At 37.4% G+C, this 19,173-nt stretch overlaps 1 protein-coding gene across 1 annotated transcript in view; it reads left to right on the forward strand.

Annotated features, from left to right (window-relative positions):
- Positions 1–19,173, forward strand: part of LOC101739211 (amphoterin-induced protein 1) — a 262,567-nt gene that overhangs the window by 107,823 nt on the left and 135,571 nt on the right. The window contains exon 3 of the mRNA XM_021353076.3: positions 8,423–8,446. The gene's annotated coding sequence lies outside the window, so the exon portion shown is untranslated. The remainder of the gene's footprint in view (positions 1–8,422; positions 8,447–19,173) is intronic.

Genomic DNA, 19,173 nt, shown 5'->3' on the forward strand with positions numbered 1-19,173 from the left:
CTCAAGACTTGCGCTCCTCCTGCTTCCCTTTGAAGTTGAAATTTTCCAACGTTTTTTTTTTACGTAGAATTATCGTTTATTCCGGATTGAATTAGAGAGCGGACGAATGACTGAATGAAATAATGGAACGAATAAATAGACGTTCAAAGTTATAATTGGTTTGTTTCTGTGGTGTTTTATTATTTACTAGCTGTACTCGCCCGCTCCGCTGGGCATTTAAAATTAACATTAATATTTATTGTTATTATTATTAGGGAGTCCAACACTGATATAAATATTAGCCTTTCCATTAAGTACATGTATTTTCTACATGGATAACAAGTTTCAAGTCAATCGGATGCATGGTTCAGTAGTTATAACGGAACATCCGTAAAAACCACTGTAGCTTTACCTATATATTTTATTATTTATTATTATGATTACTCCTTTCATAAGTAGTAGATATATGTTTAACATTATGCAGTCTTTTAATCACCTGGTACAAAGTAGCTATCGGAGCTGAAATACATCATTATGTGAATGGCCCATCTGATGGTGAGTGGTTACCGTTGCTCATAGACATTATAAATTATCAACGCCAGAGGAATAGCCGGGTCTAGGTTAGGGCTAGGGTTGTCGAATCGAAATCGCACGGGCTATACTTTCTCTTAGAATTTGTCCAGCCAGCACCCATATATTTTTTTATATAGTTCAGACACCTTATTCAAAATATTTACAAATTACATACATGTACCGGCTTCCGTTCTCGATCCTTCTATTAGTGAAAACTTATAAAAAATATTGCGTCGCTTACAAGTAAGCAGTGGAAAAAATCTGTTTTAAGCTTGGTCTTTCTCGAAATATATGCAAGGCTTATGAGAATTGTAGGCAGCGACTTGCCTGTTCCACTGGCATTGCTGACTTTCATGAGCCACGGTAACCACTTACCATCAGGTGAGCCGTATGGTCGTCTCTCTACAATGACAATAAAAATCATCATAGTCGGTTGCTCTGGGCAGAGAAGTCGTCGTCATGTGGAATTCTTACACGATAACAATAAAAATACAGTGGATAAATAAGACATACTCTTTTTTTTTATTGCCCTTGTAGACAGACGAGCATACGGCCCACCTGATGGTGAGTGCTTACCGCCGTCCATGGACTTCAGCAATGCCAGGGGCCGAGCCAAGCCGCTGCCTACCGCTTAATTGTGTTGTCTTCGGAGTTCACTCTGTGGTCCAGCATAGGTAGGAAAAAAATGCGACACGCAAAACTAATTGACAATAATACTGGCTGGTAATAAAATTAATTGACAATAATACTAGCTAGCTGTTAATAAAACCTCAGGTGAGATGACGTAAGCGTCATTTGATTTGGAGCTGCGTTTAGTCGTGTTCAAGTACTTGAATACTTGTACAAGTACAAGTTCACTACACTTCCTTCTATTTTTGGTCTTTATAACTTTCAACCAAGTAGTTTATTTCGCGACGGAAATATACAGAATAAGGATATCTATCCCGACGGGGTTAACCTTATTCGAAGAACTAAAGCGATAGTTTTTTTTTGTTCAACATTAAAATCCGTGTTTCTTTGGAACATATACCTTAACATACAACCACAATGAAGTTATACCTATGTGTACACTACCCTGCACATTTAAGGATAGTATGCTTGAGCTTGCTATACTCCTGTATGCATCGCTGGCTGCGGATGATTATCTATTTTGAGACTGACATTCCGTATTTCTTGATACGCTGATGATGAAGTGTGAAGGCTGCAATTGATTACGTCGGCCTCAGCAGTGTGAGGTTTGTTGTGGTGGGGTTGTTATGCGTTGTGTGTATTGTCCTCCGGAAACCTCATCGGAGCGGTCTATAAAGCACTAAGTATAATTACACGTTTATTCGCGTCAGGGATCAAAGTGGATCGCTGCACGTTAACCGCTAACATATAAGACTTGTTAATATTGTTACGCCGGTAAGAGTTACGCCATCTATCGCTGAATAGTCAAACGAATATCGAAGGATCTAGTAGCACCTAGAACGCTCGAGAGGTACAACGTCATCTATTATCAGATAGCGGAAACACAATATTAGAGATGTGTCGAATATTCTCGATATTTCTAAGGATGTGTAAAAGAGTTGCAGAGATGGCACGCAGCCAGTTAGTAATCGGAACTACTCGAAGCGAAACAGCGAACGGATCACCTGAATCGAAGCGGAAGAAGCGAATTGAGAATTTTAAAAGTGTAGTGAAGTGTTCTAAGTGTTGAATACAGTCTTTAATTCATATTTCGGTAGATTTTTTATTTATCCCGAACCCCAGAGCGTAACAATATAACTGCCTAGTAAGCTAAGCGGGGCGGGGCATCATTCCCCTATAGTTATTTATGTGTGAAACTAACAAGGCTGTACCGTAAAATATAACACACAAACCGTTTAAATGTTTGATGTTAAAAATATGTATTCCGATAGAGTATTTTAAGTGAAGACTTAGAATTGTTTAATATTAAATGAATCGTGTTTGATTTGAATATTAAATAGAGAGGTTTGTGTATAAGTACGAGTAAAGCGTTTATGTAGCATAGATTGAAATATTATTTATAGAAAAAGTAATTGGGGGTATATTGGGGGTATACGGCTATGGAATGAGCTCCCCTCCACGGTGTTTCCCGAGCGCTATGACATGTCCTTCTTCAAACGAGGCTTGTGGAGAGTATTAAGCGGTAGGCAGCGGCTTGGCTCTGCCCCTGGCATTGCTGAAGTCTATGGGCGACGGTAACCACTCATCATCAGGTGGGCCGTATGCTCGTCTGCCTACAGGGGCAATAAAATATATATATATATATCACCAAGACAATTTTCCGTACGATTATATCTCAATGCTAGAGAATCTTTCCGAAAACCAATAATAATATAATCTGATGAACGAACTAACAAAGTATGTTCTTTTTATCTCTTAAATGCCATAATCGTCCAATGAACTTACCAAGGTTAGTGTCGAGTCTAAGTTGAAATTTACTGGATCGATACATGTATAAAATCTTTCTATATCTCCCAGTTCTGAAACTGATTAGAAGGTCTCGGGTACCGGAGGTCTGTTGAGAGAGTGGACTAACCAGCGTTTTTTTTTCCACTACCTATGCTGATAGCTTTGAGAGGCTATTTCAGTTTCTCCTTGACGTGTAGGTGAGCTCACGGGGCTCTAATCGGGAGTTTTGCTAACACTGGCCCTAGCAAGAGCAGTGCTTCGCAAAATCTACCACCGGATCGGAAAGGCGACCCACTAAGAAGATCTGGCGAGAAACTCAGTGGGCTGTGCCTATGAGTTAATTCACTCGTCGAGCCCTGACCGGAGTTGGTTTTGGTTGGTTTGTAGAACAGATGGCGCTTGGGCCAAAAAGTTTTCATGTGACGACTGCATATCGGAAGACGCAGTCTGCCTACGAGATAGATCGGCGACTTGCCCGAAGGTTACAGGAATTCGTTAATTGGGGGAAACACAGTAGTGGCGGTTATGGCCAAACTTATATAAGATCTCTAGAATTGGACGGCTCTTGCTAGGGTTCGTGTTAGCAACAACGTCAGGTTTGAGACCTGCGAGCTCACCTACTACTTCGGTGTATCTAGAATAACCCCTCGAGGTTACTAGTATAGGAAGGAAAAAAAACACCAAAATGACCTAGCATCACATAGACGGTCTGCTCATGTGATCGATTAAAAAGTGTGATTGCATTATTTCATTGAATATCATGTTAATTCAAAATGTAATGTGATTTGACTCACGAGATATTACTTTATTAAATAAAAGTTCACATTCGTAAAGTAAATTCGAATTCCGCGCAGAGTAAGCATTGAGAGAGAACACAATTATTTTTAATGAGTGCTCATGTAAAACTACCAAAAAGCAGACAGACAGAACGCAAATGTTTCTGGAATTGCGGGATTTGTTGTCGAATTAGACACGCTGCGTCTCGGGATAAATAATAAATTTCACCGAAATATAAATGAAAATCCAATTCAATTGTTACCACGCTCGAGGTAGAATTAAATGTCATAATTCACTTTCGCTTCGCTTCGCTTCCCCTCAGATGACCCGTTCGCTATTTCACTTCGAGTAGAACTGATTACTAACTACCTTCATGTCGTCTCTGCACCGCTTTTATTGTCGACACGACGTGCCTACAATTTTCGAGAACATCTCCGATAGTACTAGTCGTTCCAATATTCATTTACGATATTTGACAATAGATGGCGTTGCATTTCTCGGTTTTCCCGATAGTATCAGTTCTTTTGATTTCCGTTTGTATGTACTATTTGGTGACAGATGGCGCTACTCGTACAAGCCGAACAGAATGATAATTTCGTACATCGTCTACTCCGTTTTAAATTTTGTCATGACTACTCCTCTATCAGAATCCTAGCTTATATTAAAATAGAAATGTGAACACCGTCTGATTGTGAAATGATACTTCACAATTACTATTGGCCTGAAGAACATATTTGTAACAAGTGATTTTCTATGTATTATTAAAATGATGGCCTAGTAATCAAAAACTTTACGTCAGCTGAGTAAATAAAGTCGACATCCGAAGGGAGTACAAAAAAAATACATTCACTCGTAAACATTTACAGACCCATTCGTTCTCATTCAGTCGACTCATTCGGCTATTCCCTTCATTATTTTCCAATTTGAAACGTCGTAAAACCATCGGAGCAATCATTTTCAACGTTTATCGTAAAAGATACAGGCCGATCGGCTGAGAAACCGGTTTCGGGTCATTTCGTTCATTCGTTCCCGGTCTATTGAACGATACGTTTATTGGGCGGGCGTTGACATCCTTATTATGATAAAAGTTTTGTTACGAAACATTTTTGGACTAATTAGTGAACAGAATTTTCGGGGTGCTTTTTAGGCGGAAACTTTGAGAAGATTCCGTTCGTAATAATAACATTGTTGAGAACATATTTAGGTTTGCTTAAGACCGATTTAAAATATTATAAATCACATGTCATATGGTGATATAAACCTAAGTCTTACCTACAAACTTAACTCTTTTTTTTTTTATTGAATCTCAGATATAATATGTTAATGGGTATAAAAAAAGGTTTAGATTTTAAAACCTAAGTTTTTGAATTTAATTTTTTAAATCATTTTTAAACGCATTGTTCGTATGTAAGTTTGTAGGCGATGAACAATCTTTGAACGTTTTTGAACGAACAACGAACGGTTTGAACGTCTTTTATCATTAACACAAGTAGTTCAGATAATGCTTCACACGTCCCGATGGGTCCAACAGATCCTATAACCCCAGCACTAGACGCCTTCAGCTCTAGCACTAGGAGCAGGCTTGGGGACCTAATTAGGGCTTAGCTAACCTAACCCATACATCAGTCCGCTAAGTTTCTCGTCGGATCTTCTCAGCGGGTCACGATTCCGATCAGGTAGTAGAATCATTCGCAAAGCAGATGCTCTTGAGTTGTTAGCTCCCCGGAGATGCCCGGGCAGCTGTTAAAAATCCCTTCCCTTCTAGCTGAGACTTTTTTATTGCTTAGAAGGGTGGACGAGCTCATAGTCCACCTGTGTGGTTACTGGAGCCCCTAGACATCTACAACGTAAATGCGCCATCCACCTTCAGATATAAGTTCTAAGGTCTCAATATAGTTACAACGGCTGCCCCACCTTTCAAACCGAAACGCATTACTGCTTCACGGCAGAAATAGGCAGGGCGGTGGTACCTACCCGTGCGGACTCACAAGAGGTCCTACCACCACTAATTACGTAACTTATAATTTTGCGGGTTTGATTTTTATTACATCATATTATTCCTTCACCGTGGAAATCAATCGTGAACATTTGTTAAGTACGTATTTCATTAGAAAAATTGGTACCCGCCTGCGGGATTCGAACCCCGTTGCATCGCTATATACGAATGCACCGGACGTCTTATCTTTTAAGCCACGACGACAACAGCTGCTCGCCCAGCTGTCCTGGTGAAACTGGAAAGGCCTCCGAGCCAATAGTAATCCTTCCTCGCAAAAAAAGAATGCTTCAGCTATACACACATCAAATTCATATATCACAATAAATTGCGGCAGATGGCACACGAATATCTTTAGCCATTGTTATTTTACAAACATTTTGCGCTTAGAATTTTGAGACATAGAGATAAACATACACGAATATAATATTAGTTCTTTGTAGTCTTTGTCAGAACTTATATTAAGTATTCGTTCGAATTTTATACATTCAAGTGACAAAACGAACTCTCAAGACGCTTCATGTCCTAACGTTTTTTATCATAAAAATACTGAACAATAGTTTCAGCTTTGTAGTCTTTGTAGTTTTCGAACTGAAGCCTTATGACATTTTATTGAACGAAAATTTTAAAAGTTATGTCGTTTGGCTTTTTAGTCCACCAAGGCTACCAAAGACCATTGTCCATACGGAATATAACGTGAATACCACTTACCTTCGATCAATGTAGTAGAATCGATAAAATATCCATAAGATAAACCCAAAACTACTCATCAGATCTTGGTAAAATTTAAATAGTTTCTCATGAGAAACAGAATTTTTTAAACATAAGAAATCAATTCAGTATAATACAAAATCTTTTCGTTTCATCTGGGAAAAAGCTCTGATTACACACACGTAAAATAAAAGAACAGAATCGAGAACGTCATCTGTGGGCTTTAAGATCCGGCACAGTCGCTTCGCTCCATACAAGTACCCCGAGTTTTTTTAGTTTAGGTGACGACGATTTGAAGTCTAAACGTATTTATATTATAGTAAGGTCCTATATTATATTTCGAAGTCGTTGTGGCCTAAAGGATAAGACGTCCGGTGGATTCGGATCTAGCGATGCACCGGTGTTAGAATCACCAATTTTTCTAATGAAATACGTACTCAACAATTGTCCACGATTGACTTCCACGGTGAAGGAATAACATCGAGCAATAAAAATCAAACCTGCAAAATTATAATTTGCGTAATTACTGGTGGTAGGACCTCTTGTGAGTCCGCATGGGTAGGTACCACCGCCCCGCCTATTTCTGCCGTGAAGCAGTAATGCGTTTCGGTTTGAAGGGCGGGGCAGCCGTTGTAACTATACTGAGACCTTAGAACTTATAATTCTCAAGGTAGGTGGCGCATTTGCGTTGTAGATGTCTATGGGCTCCAGTAACCACTTAACATCAGGTGGGCTGTAAGCTCGTCCACCCATCTAAGCAATAAAAAAAAGTTATGGATGTAGGTGAGCTGACGGTCTACCGGCTTTCATTTGAAATGGAGACATTACTGGTCTCGGGTTCTGTCCAGTTTCACGTGGACGGGTGGGCAAAATGAAGGGCTCAGACTACTTTTCAACTTCTTCTATTTATATGCTTTGGCTGGTGATAGTTTTAAAACCGGTTACCTTCAATAGTCATTTAGAGTCATTAAGAGTGGATGAACAGGACGTGCAGTCTATTGTCTATCTGGTATTAAATATTGCAGTTCTAAGCACAAACGCCTGAAATTGTTTTGGAATTTCTCTCAAAGAGCCACATCCCATGTTTATTATTAAGTAAGCATGCATAGCACGCCTGTAAGCAAGCCTGTTGATAACACTTTTAACCCATAGACACGGCCCACTGAGTTTCTCGCTGGATCTTCTCAGTGGGCCGCGTTTCCGATCCGGTGGTAGATTCTGCGAAGCGCAGCTCTTGCTAAGGGCCAGTGTTAGCAACACTCTCGGTTTGAGCGCCGTGATCTCACCCACTCGCACACTTTTGCTGACATAGCCTCTTATATCAATATCAATGGCATCAGTTTAGGAAGAAAAAAAAATGACGCTGGCCGACCCGTAGCCCACAGTTACTGTTAATACATTGGAATTTGCGGAAGGTGTAATTCTCAATTTAAAAACGACTTTTCCACCATTTCCACCATTGAAACCGTTTCATTGTTTCATATTTCGTGAGTCAACCAGAATGTATCAAGCAAAGGTACCTCCGATACACTACCCCCACTCTAACGCGCACGTGCGTTCGTTATTTTTAATTATACTGTGGGCTGTGTCAAACATTGGTTTATGGTCAAGAGTCACTAGTCTTAACATACAGAAATAGTAGATGTACATAAAGAAAATGTTTTGTTTAAGCTTTTTTAAAAGATGTTTTGGTTAGCGTCAGTTTAAATCAAATTTGTATCTCACTTTGGGTTTTCCCAAAGCTCTCCCGCCTTTGTTTATTATTAATCACTGTCGGAACATTAAGCGCGTTTCCTAATGGAGGAGGGAGGTTTACAATTTTTCAAACTAATTTCTAGTATCCAGTTTTTTTGCACGCCAGTGTAATAATTTTGTGACAGTTTTATGAAACGAATTACTTGTTTTTTTATGTTTGACGTTTTCTCGACTGATTTTAATGTATGTTAATTATGTAATTTTTTTGCGTTGCAGGTTTTTGTTGTGGATTTCAACTTGGTGAGTTTTTAATAATTTACATACCTAATGGATAGACAACAGAGTTTAAAGCTATAACAAGCCCAGTATCAACGCTATTACGTATTTGACATTTTATCGTCTCAACCATTGCGGTGTTCATGATTAATCACAGCAGCCGCTTAATATAAGTGGCCCTCAATCTCATCTGCTAACTAAGAATTCCGTGACTCACGGTGCAAAAGTCATTTTTATCAACGGAATATTACATATTTCATTTAAATAAACACATTCCAAAAATATTATTACATCTATTATATAATACCATTCGAATTTTAATTACGTAAATAATTATTGATAACATCATGAACATTAATTAGGAAATACATAAATTTTAGTCTGGCAACAAATTTCATGCTCTAAATGATGCAGAGTGAAGCCAACGGTATAATGTATTCTGTATTTCAATTCTTAATTTTGTGGTGTGGGAATTTCCTGTTTTCAAAGTTTATTTATTTATTTGTTGATACTTTATTTATCATTCAAAGATTAGCATGTTTGTAAAAAACTTTGGTTTGATTAGTATGTCTTGGCACAGATTTGCTAAACAGATAAACTACCTTACTAAACAGTCTGTCGCTATTATTATTAATTTTATTTTCTTTCGAACGTCTTAGTTAGGAACTTTACTTTACTAAGATTATGCTGAAGTAAAAGTGCAGTAAATAGCAATAAGTGAGATGAGACGGAGGATTCAGTAGCAGCCAGTACTGGTGGTAGGATCTCTTGTGAGTCCGCACGGGTAGGTACCACCGCCGTGCCTATTTCTGCCGTGAAGCAGTAATGCGTTTCGGTTTGTAAGGGTGGGGCAGCCGTTGTAACTATACTGAGATCTTAGAACTTATATCTCAAGGTATGTGGCGCATTTACGTTGTAGATGTCTATGGGCTCCGGTAACCACTTAACACCAGGTGGGCTGTGAGCTCGTTCACTCACCAAAGCAATAAAAAATAAAAATAGAAGTGCAGTAAATTGCAGTAAGTGAGATGAGACGGAGGATTCAGTAACAGCCACAGTAACAGTCTCAATTTTGATTGTTTGTTTTGTAGTGCCAAGGAGAACACGCAAAAAAAATTTAATCATCTTATTCAATCATTATTCAATCATCTGATCTGATAATTGAATCATCATTATGTTGTTCCATCAAAAAAGCACAATATGTCTTTTGGTTTTCTTGCGTAGAGCAAAACTCAGCAAGTGATTTATTGATGATCGAATATGCAAAAAATATCATCTATTTCGTCTGTGTCGAAATTAAAAGAGATAATATTAAAATCATGCTGTATTTTTAAGTAATCATGCTAGTATACTAGCCTTATCATGGTAGAGTAAGTCGCGAATGGGAGGCCAAAGGTCGATTCGCGAATCGCAAATAAATTTGAGTCATTAAGTAAATAGACGTGTATTTCACTCAATACGACCCTGTGTTTAATTAGCCGCCCGAAAAATGGAGTACTAATTAAGATCGACACTTATTGTAGGTGAGGCCCCGTTATGGGGTAGTTATGGGGTAGTTATGGGGTAGTTATTGGGGTAATTGTGAAGTTCATGAAATAGTTATTTGGGTAGTTTGAAGAAGAAAAATTGTAATAGGTTGAATGTGATATCTATTTTTCTAAGCGTTGTACTTTAAGATACAAAGCCTGGTATATGCTCACCAACGACTTTCTCACTGAAATAGATTTATATACATAGGCAATAACAAATAATATTACCCATATTTTGTTTAGTAACGATGGATAAGCTCGTAATGATAATAAAATAAAAATAATTTGTTGGAAAATAGCTCTTTTCTGTTAGTAAAAAATATTTTAATATTAATCACGTAAAATAAAACAGATAGAAACAAATCCTGAACAGATCACTACATTGGGACATAAAGAGGTAGGCTGACCCGTGCGCTCTATATTTTTGAAAGGAGTGGATCCACTGATAGTAATTGGAATATAACTATTAGGCTACAGTAAAAAAAAAGTTCTATTTATTTTTGTTAGTCCGAATTTTGTTTGTTAGTAGGAAAAAAGGTATTTTTCTGTTGGAGCCAAGTCCAGGCAAAGATAATATCGATACCCACAAAATTCACCCAATGTTACGTACAAAGAGTAACTCCGCAAATACCTTGCGATAAGCAACATCACGGTTTTACGAACTGAACTCATACAGCTGATAGCCGATATAAAATGTCATAAAACTACACAAAATAACTGCGTAAATTTGCAAGGCTCTAAAAATTGAATTCACTTCGGATATGTTTTCGGATTTTTTAAGTCGTCGTGGCCTAAAAGATAAGACGTCCGGTGCATTCGTGTTGAAGCGATGCACCGGTGTTCGAATCCCGCAGGCGGGTACCAATTTTTCTAATGAAATACGTACCCAACAAATGTTCACGATTGACTTCCTCGGTGAAGGAATAATATCCTGTAATAAAAGTGAAACCCGCAAAATTATAATTTGCGTAATTACTGGTGGTAGGACCTGTTGTGAGTCCGCGCGGGTAGGTACCACCGCCCTGCCAATTTCTGCCGTGCAGCAGTAATTCGTTTGGTTTGAAGGGTGGGGTAACCGTTGTAACTATACTGAGACTTTAGAACTTATACCTCAAAGTGGGTGGCGCATTTACATTGTAGATGTCTATAGGCTCCAGTAACCACTTAGCATCAGGTGGGCTGTAAGCTCGTCCACCAATCTAAGCAATAAATAAATAAAAACACCAATATAGTTCTGTAATACGTACAGAACTCAGATAGCCAGCTGGAAATCTCTGATTCCATTCAGAAATCCGTTGAATTTCCTACCTTCGTCCGTCCTGGTGAGAAATAGGTGAGGCAGCGGTAGTCGTTCGGTTATTATCGCCATTATACTTCTTACTATATTAAACCATTCAATGAATATTTTTCCCTAACTGTCATGTCGAAATCCATACACGTTAAAACACCATATCATTATCATAAAGTCGATAATAGCTCTATTGTGGGAGGCATGTCGAGGACAGTGTTGTTAGAGCTACAAAAAGCATCGATAAGTTAGGGAATGTTTAAAAAAATCATCGTGGATTTTCTTTATTGTTGTGCACTTATGGATTAATAAATGTGAATCGAAGTAAGTTGGAGCTATATCAGTCGTTTAGGGTTGTTTAAATGAGCTGGGACTGCTAAGGACTCTAAAATTTATAATTAATCAGTGAAGTATCGGATCATCTCCCAATTAAATATAAATTAATCTTAAGCAATGAATGAAATGTAATCAAATCTTAGCTGTATATTTTTTTTGTTTTTGTTGTTAATGCACTGTCGATTGCACCTATAATTGAGGTGACATCTGCCATGAACTTTTGTCAATTGTTCAATGTTTTGTATTGATGATCACTTTGTTGGTGCAACTTAATAAATAAATAAATAAAAATAAATAAATTACTTGGAAAAGTTTGACATTTAACAAATGCAATTTGTATTATCCCCTTCTTTATGGTTACTGGAAACGTACATACAAGACAAGAATAAGACTGCGAATATCAAAGTTTCGAACGAAGATATTGATTCTGATCGATCATCGAATCTAAGCCTCATTGACCTAATTTCTCTGCAATAGGCTCCACAATAGATACCTAATCACTGATATTACGATTAACCGCTATAGTAACGAACTATCATTCATCATGACAAAGATACAGTCTAAAGTGTCATATCTTTGCCAATTAAATTAAAATATACAGTGAGAAAAAATGTATTAAAAATATAGCAAAATTTAATGGCTAGCTCTGGCTACACAACCAAGCCCCATTTAGCTCGGTATCAGGCACGGTGATGACACTATACAACGCACGCTACCAATGTATTGAAATTTATTGATTTCTTTACTTGTGTCAATGCAAGTTTTTTTTTCTAACTATATTTTGAATGTAAATACCTGTTCATCTAAATAGCGTGAAGCAAAAACTTTGTATCCCTTTTTACGAAAATTGCGCGGACGGATGAGTATGAATTTTTCCACACTTATAGAGAATATAGAGAAGTGCACAATGCTAAGATTTTTTTTAAATAATGCATAAAAGATACATTAAATCAATAAAGAAAACATTACACATACTACATACCATGTATTAAAATTTGACACACACACGCATGCATACTATTTATTGTCAAACTTTTGTTCTTGACGTCTGTTGTCAAATTGAGAATAGTTTTAAATATTGTTTGTCTTTGTTAATATTTTTTATAGTGTAGTCTTGGCGAAATTTGTGATTATAGAAGTATAAATACAATCATAATAGTGTACAAACTTACAATTCCAATTAATTAAAGTCGAATTTCGACTACTGTGGGACTTCTAGTCTAAATAAAATTGCAAAGCTTTTAAGAATTGCAAGATGCGTCTGTAATTCGATGTTTAAGACGCGTCAAGTATTTGTTTTTAGTGATATGGCAGGTTAGAAACCAATATTTATAAGTAAATACAGAAGTGATATGTAACGAGCAATATCCATAATCAAGACGATATCTATAATCTCTCACTTAATTTCTGGTAAGCGATTTGTGCCCATTCGATATTACGTAATTTATCTACTGTATATATTCCGACGGTATCATTAGAATAGATATTGAGATGTTTTATACATATTTTGTGTCAATATCTCTAAGCAATTTCAGCAAAGATATTTTCCTCCACTTTACTTCATTACCTCAGTGATCACAGTTTTATAATATGCCTCAAGATTTCCTTTCGTTTTGTCTTCCTTTTATCGATAGCAAACAATAAGAAGTCACTTAAAATTTTGAATTAAATACATTTTGTTATGAAAACATTGACGAAACCTACCCCATTTTTTTAAGACTTAAATAAACAAGAAACTTTAGCCTACCGACAATGTTCGTCAAATATAACAACGTCAAGTTTATAAAGACCCACACCTGAGCCCTGAATTGAGTTATGCGGAGATCTTTTTAAATTTGCCTTCCATAGTTTCATTAAAGATTTAAAAAAGGCCGGCAGACGTTTGGAGCACTAAGCTCGCTTTTATGTTTAGCCGCAGTGAAATTCGCAAAGTTAAAATGAGGGAAGGACGATTTATTACAGCTCACCGAGTTCCGTAGGATACGCGTGAATTATTTTGTTTTAAATAGGTAAGTTTTAAATTCACAACTCTTAGAGCAAATTGTTGATGAATGGCTCTTAATTAGAGAATACTAGAGGTCCCGCAGTAGTCGAAATTCGACTATAACTAATTGGAATTGTAAGTTTGAACACTATTATGATTGTATTTTATACTTCTATAATCACAAATTTCGCCAAGACTACGCTATAAAAAATATTAACTAAGACAAACAATATTTAATCTATTCTCAATTTGACAACAGTCGTCAAGAACAAAAGTTTGACAATAAATAGTATGTATGCGTGTGTGCGTCAAATACATGGTATGTAGTGTGTGTAATGTTTTCTTTATTGATTTCATGTATCTTTTATGCATTATTTAAAAAAAATCTTAGCATTGTGCACTTCTTCTCTATATTCTCTATAAGTGTGGAAAATTTCATACTCCTCCGTTCGCGCAATTTTCGTAAAAAGGGATTACTACTTAAGGTTTAGTAAGTGGGTTAAGTTTTGTGATGTAACTTTTTATATGCTGTGCTGTGCTGACAAACCAGTCAGTGATTTTAAGTAATATTTGTTCCTAATAGTCCTTTATACTTCACCTTAGAGTTGTTACTTGTTGGCCAGATTATTAACGTAGTTATCGCTTAGTATGAACACGCCGTTTGTCTTCAGGCTATTGATGCTTTTTTTTGCCAAAAAATATTTTAAGCTTTTCTATTTACTCAACTCTTTTCGACTTTACGGAACTCTCTTAATATACCGTGCGTCATGAAAGACAATACCGTCTGTGTATATGACAGGGCGCCTGCAGCGGGATCCTTTGCTGCTCTGACAGAAAGCGTGTTTTGACAAATTTGATAGCTATCAAAGAGTTTTGTGGCCTTATCGTCCCGTTTGACACTATTTGATTTTTGTGCATTATCCATTGAACGTTTAGATTTTATTAAGTTTATTTATTGATATATTTCTGCCATGTCTTGGATAACCATATGCTTTTATACAGTTCGGGATGATCAATTGGGATTCAGTATGGAGGCTTCCTTTTTAAGCTTGCCCTTTACTTTAATTAATTGTTATTTGGGTGAATGCATTGGTGAAATCATAATGTGTTATTTTTTCATTCGCAGAGCAAAGAGATATATAAAGATATAAAAGAGAATGCATGTTCACATAAAATTATCTTACGTAGTTATCTTTTTAAATAGTGTTATAATAATAATAATAGTAAAACATTTATTTCAGAAAAAATCCATAAAATAATAATAATACAATAGTCAGCACACAAACAGTTCAACAATACAAATAGAAAATGAACAATATACTAATTCAATTAATTAAATATACAAAGGAAATGAATTAGAAACACATAATTATATCAATACAGTAGTAACCACTCTATGTCAATATTAGCTATCATTATGTCAATCAGTCAATTAATTTGGAGAAAAAATAAAATAAAAAAGAAAATCATACACATTTCATAATGAAGAGTAAAATAATAATAAGGATATGTCAGTCTTGTCCGGTAATTATACACATATTATTATTAATTATGGCTTTTGTGGTTTTTTTTTGCATTTTGTTGCGTGCGAAGTCGCTGCCGTTATTTTATAGGTTCTCGAGACATTGAGTAATTATCGCCTATCATTATCATCATCATCATTTTCATAGTCAGCCTTTATCTGCCCACTGCTGGACATAGGCCTTCCCCAATGCCTTCCACACAATGCGATCCTCCGCCTTCCGCATCTAACGACTTCCCGCCGTACGCACTAAGTCGTCGGTCCACCTGGTTGGAGGACAAAATTTAATAACAAGTAATTTTACAATTTTTGAACAATGTAGACAAGGTGAATACGCAGATTAACAACATGCCCTAGAATTTTTGTTCGTTGAAATGGAAATATTGTAGTTCTGAGCCCTGAGTATCGTTTTCAGTTGAAACTATAAAACTATAATAATGAGGCTGAAGAACTAAGTCTCGAAGTCTTAAGTCTGAACGCTATATTAGTTTGTGGGGAAAATTACTTGGCTATAAAAATACAATTTTTCTTTCCTTCCTATTCGTACACTCTTGACAGAGTGGTCGTGGTCATGCATCAGTCGGATCCTGCGATACCGATGCTCTCGCGATGCGACGCCATGTGGCACGATGTTTCGCAGAGTGAGAGCAAACATTTATGTTGGAGTGAGTAACAGATTTTATGAGGTCGGTCTATCGTGTTGGAGATCGTCCACGAGATCTTTTGTCCTCGACTTTCCCTTGCACCACCAACCGCTCAATGGAATCCTCATTACGAGTGATGTGCCCGAAGAACTTGAGGATTCGTAATTGGACTGTTGACGATAGTCTCTCCTTGATGTTGAGCTCTTTCAGGATCGAAATGTTGGTACGGTGCGCGGTCCACGGAATTCTGAGGAGACGTTTCCAACACCACATTTCCAGTGCGTCAATCTTACGACGGTCTTGCATCCTCAGCGTCCACGTCTCAGTCCCATACAGAAAGATTGGAAAGACCAGGCATCTCATTAACCGAACTTTTGTGTTTTTGGTTATTCTTCGGTCTCTCCAAATCTTTGTTAGCCTCTCAACTGAGGATCTTGTCACGGCGCAACGTCTTCGGATCTCATCTTCGCAGCCTCCAGCGTTGGTGATAGTGGAGCCTAGATATACATAGCTATTAACTACCTCGCATCCCGCTATATAAATAATAAAAAAGACAATACAAGGATTCTATTAAAATCTCGTGAATTTTACGTAATTCAATAACGCCATTGTCTTTCTTTAGGGACAAAATGATTTATCACCTCGATGTTGCGGTAATCATTTACAAAGTGTAACGTCACAGTCACTCTTTGTCGGTTTTAAAAAGAAACTCATATTTTATCGGAGTTCAAGGACGTGCAGACCGGATCGTAATCTAGCAGTATCAAAAAAAATTGGAATCAATACTAAATGCGCAATAAAATAAGTATTTTTGAACTAAAGAAAAAGGTCAAAAATAGCCGTAGTAAATAGCTGTGTAGTGCGAATTGTAGGTATCAATGGCAATCACAAACCATAATTTATTTTTCGTAAATATTTGTGGTACGATACAATCGGCATGTTTAAGTCCACTCTGTCATGTCCATGATGATAGCAGACTATTCTAAAATAATGGATTTACAGGCTGTGGAAGAAAACAATGAAATACATTTAAAAATATTGTGTATATTGAAGCTGGTTAGCGTGTCAAAGATAGATATTTCGGGTAAATGAGATTATGAACGGAAAACAGGCAGATAGAAACAGATCAACTTGCAGTGTTAATAATAAATAAACCATTGGCTGGACTAGACTAGGAAACCGAAAGATTAAAGGTTAGAGGTCAGGGGTCACTTACATAATTGAAATTAGGGTTCTAGTTAATGTTACGTGTCTGAGGTTTCCCCGAATCGCAGACAAGGTCGAGTTACATTTTGCTTTTAGAAATCACTACTAGTTTACGAGGTACTCCTAATTTTTTTTTTCTATCTAAGCTGAGAGCCTTGAGAGGCTATATCATCTATATCACGTAATCTTAACTAGTAGGTGAGCTCACGGGGCTCAAACCTGACGACGTTGCTAACACGAACCCTAGCAAGAGCCGCGCTTCGCAGAATCTACCACCGGATCGGAAACGCGACCCACTGAGAAGATCCGGCGAGAAACTCAGTGGGCTGTGTCTGAGGGTTAATTTACTCGTCGAGCCCTTCGTCGCAAGCGACGGATTCGACGAGAACGATGACCGGTGCTTGAGGTACCTAAAAGCACCGTTAGCGGATCGGGAGGATCCGAAATGACGTGTTTGGGGCGACGTCGACTACTTTCCATTCTGTCCGCAGGATCGCGAATGTAGTTACCGGCGGCCACGATAAGAGGGTTGTCGTGTCGTGCCGCTTTATCGAAGTGGCTCCTAATTTAATGTAATTTGTAATATCATCATTAGTATGGGTTTTTGAGTTATCAGACACGTTTCTCTGTACAATGATCCAACATACATTACGTTCGTAATAAAACTATTCCCAAACTGGTATGTCTAAAACGAACGATATCCAACACCGTCACCGGAAAGTTTTGGTCGCCACAAATGAGAAGGTTTATTGTGAATTCGGGTTTTGACCCCCCAACTTTGAGGTTCGCCGGTTTTAAATACGCGTCTTTCCTTGCGTATCCCCGGCTTGATTCACGTAAAGAGTTTTTATTGTACGGATGTGTTTGGGTACGTGATTTAGTAATGTTTACGTAAGTTTTGAATTGGTACTCCAAATTAGGTATATGGAACAGATGAAATTCGTATATATTTTTAATGCTTTAGTATTCAATTAAATCGTGAGAACAAATTTTTACTGGTGTTAAGACCTCTTCTGAGTCCGCACGGGTAGGTACCACCACCCCGCCTATTTTCTGCCGTGAAGCAGTAATGCGTTTCGGTTTGAAGGTTGGGGCAGCCGTTGTAACTATACTGAGACCTTAGAACTTATATCTCAAGGTGGGTGGCGCATTTACGTTGTAGATGTATATGGGCTCCAGTAACCAATTAACACCAGGTGGGCTGTGAGATCGCCCACCGATCTAAGCAAAAATAAAATTGGTAGCGGGACAAATATGATTGATAAAAGAAGCTATGGTCGTGGAAGGGTGTGTGGTGACGTCAGACGGGTAGGTTAACTCGTCATGTCTATTTCTGCCGCGAACCGGTCTTGGGTTCTAATTCGATAGGTGGCCCAGATGCTATACGAATCAATTGAAAATTTGACCTCATCTCTCAAGCTGGGCGGGTCGTGACATCCACATTGTAGACTCTGATGTTATCGGCTGCTCATTGTCAAACAAACAAACAAACTAATAAATTTACATTGCTAATAACATCGGTGACTTTACTTGGCTGATATTTGAATTTTAAAATACAATTCAGTAAAACGGAACACGTAGGCATTTTGTTGATAAACAGTAAAGTTCGAAGTTTGAACTAGTGGATCGTCGAGGAAGGAATAACTAATCAGTTTTTGGCTGTATTCGTTTGACTATGTTGGGGCCCTAAAATCAACATCTAAGAAATCCGATCGACCTCCTAATGTTCCATATCGAATTATCTATCTTACACATACAATATAATTACTTATACTCTATGAATTGTTTGGGTTCTACAAACATGAAATTATATCATGAAAGCATTTTTGGAAATTTCAACCCAAAGAGGGTACAATACAATAAGGGTTGAACTGTTGTATTGAAACAATTTTCAAAATACGAATTTTCATATACCGGATTCTGTTTAGAAGGTTTTTTCAAAGAAAATCCCCAAATAGTTCTATGTAAAGCTTGAAAGTTTATATGAGAACTTTTTAAGGAAACATCAATTAAGTACAATATTAAAACTGTCTTTATGACATATTTTAGAAATAATATAAAAATATTTCTTTTGATGCAATTTCCGTACAATACCCTATCTCATGCGGGCGTGATCGGGGCGGGTTGCTAGTTTTTATTTTATTTTTTTATTGCTTAGATGAGTGGACGAGCTCACAGCCCACCTGGTGTTAAGTGGTTGCTGGAGCCCATGGATATCTACAACGTAAATGCGCCACCCACG

Source organism: Bombyx mori, chromosome 14, assembly GCF_030269925.1.
Source record: "Bombyx mori chromosome 14, ASM3026992v2".
Classification (NCBI taxonomy): domain Eukaryota; kingdom Metazoa; phylum Arthropoda; class Insecta; order Lepidoptera; family Bombycidae; genus Bombyx; species Bombyx mori.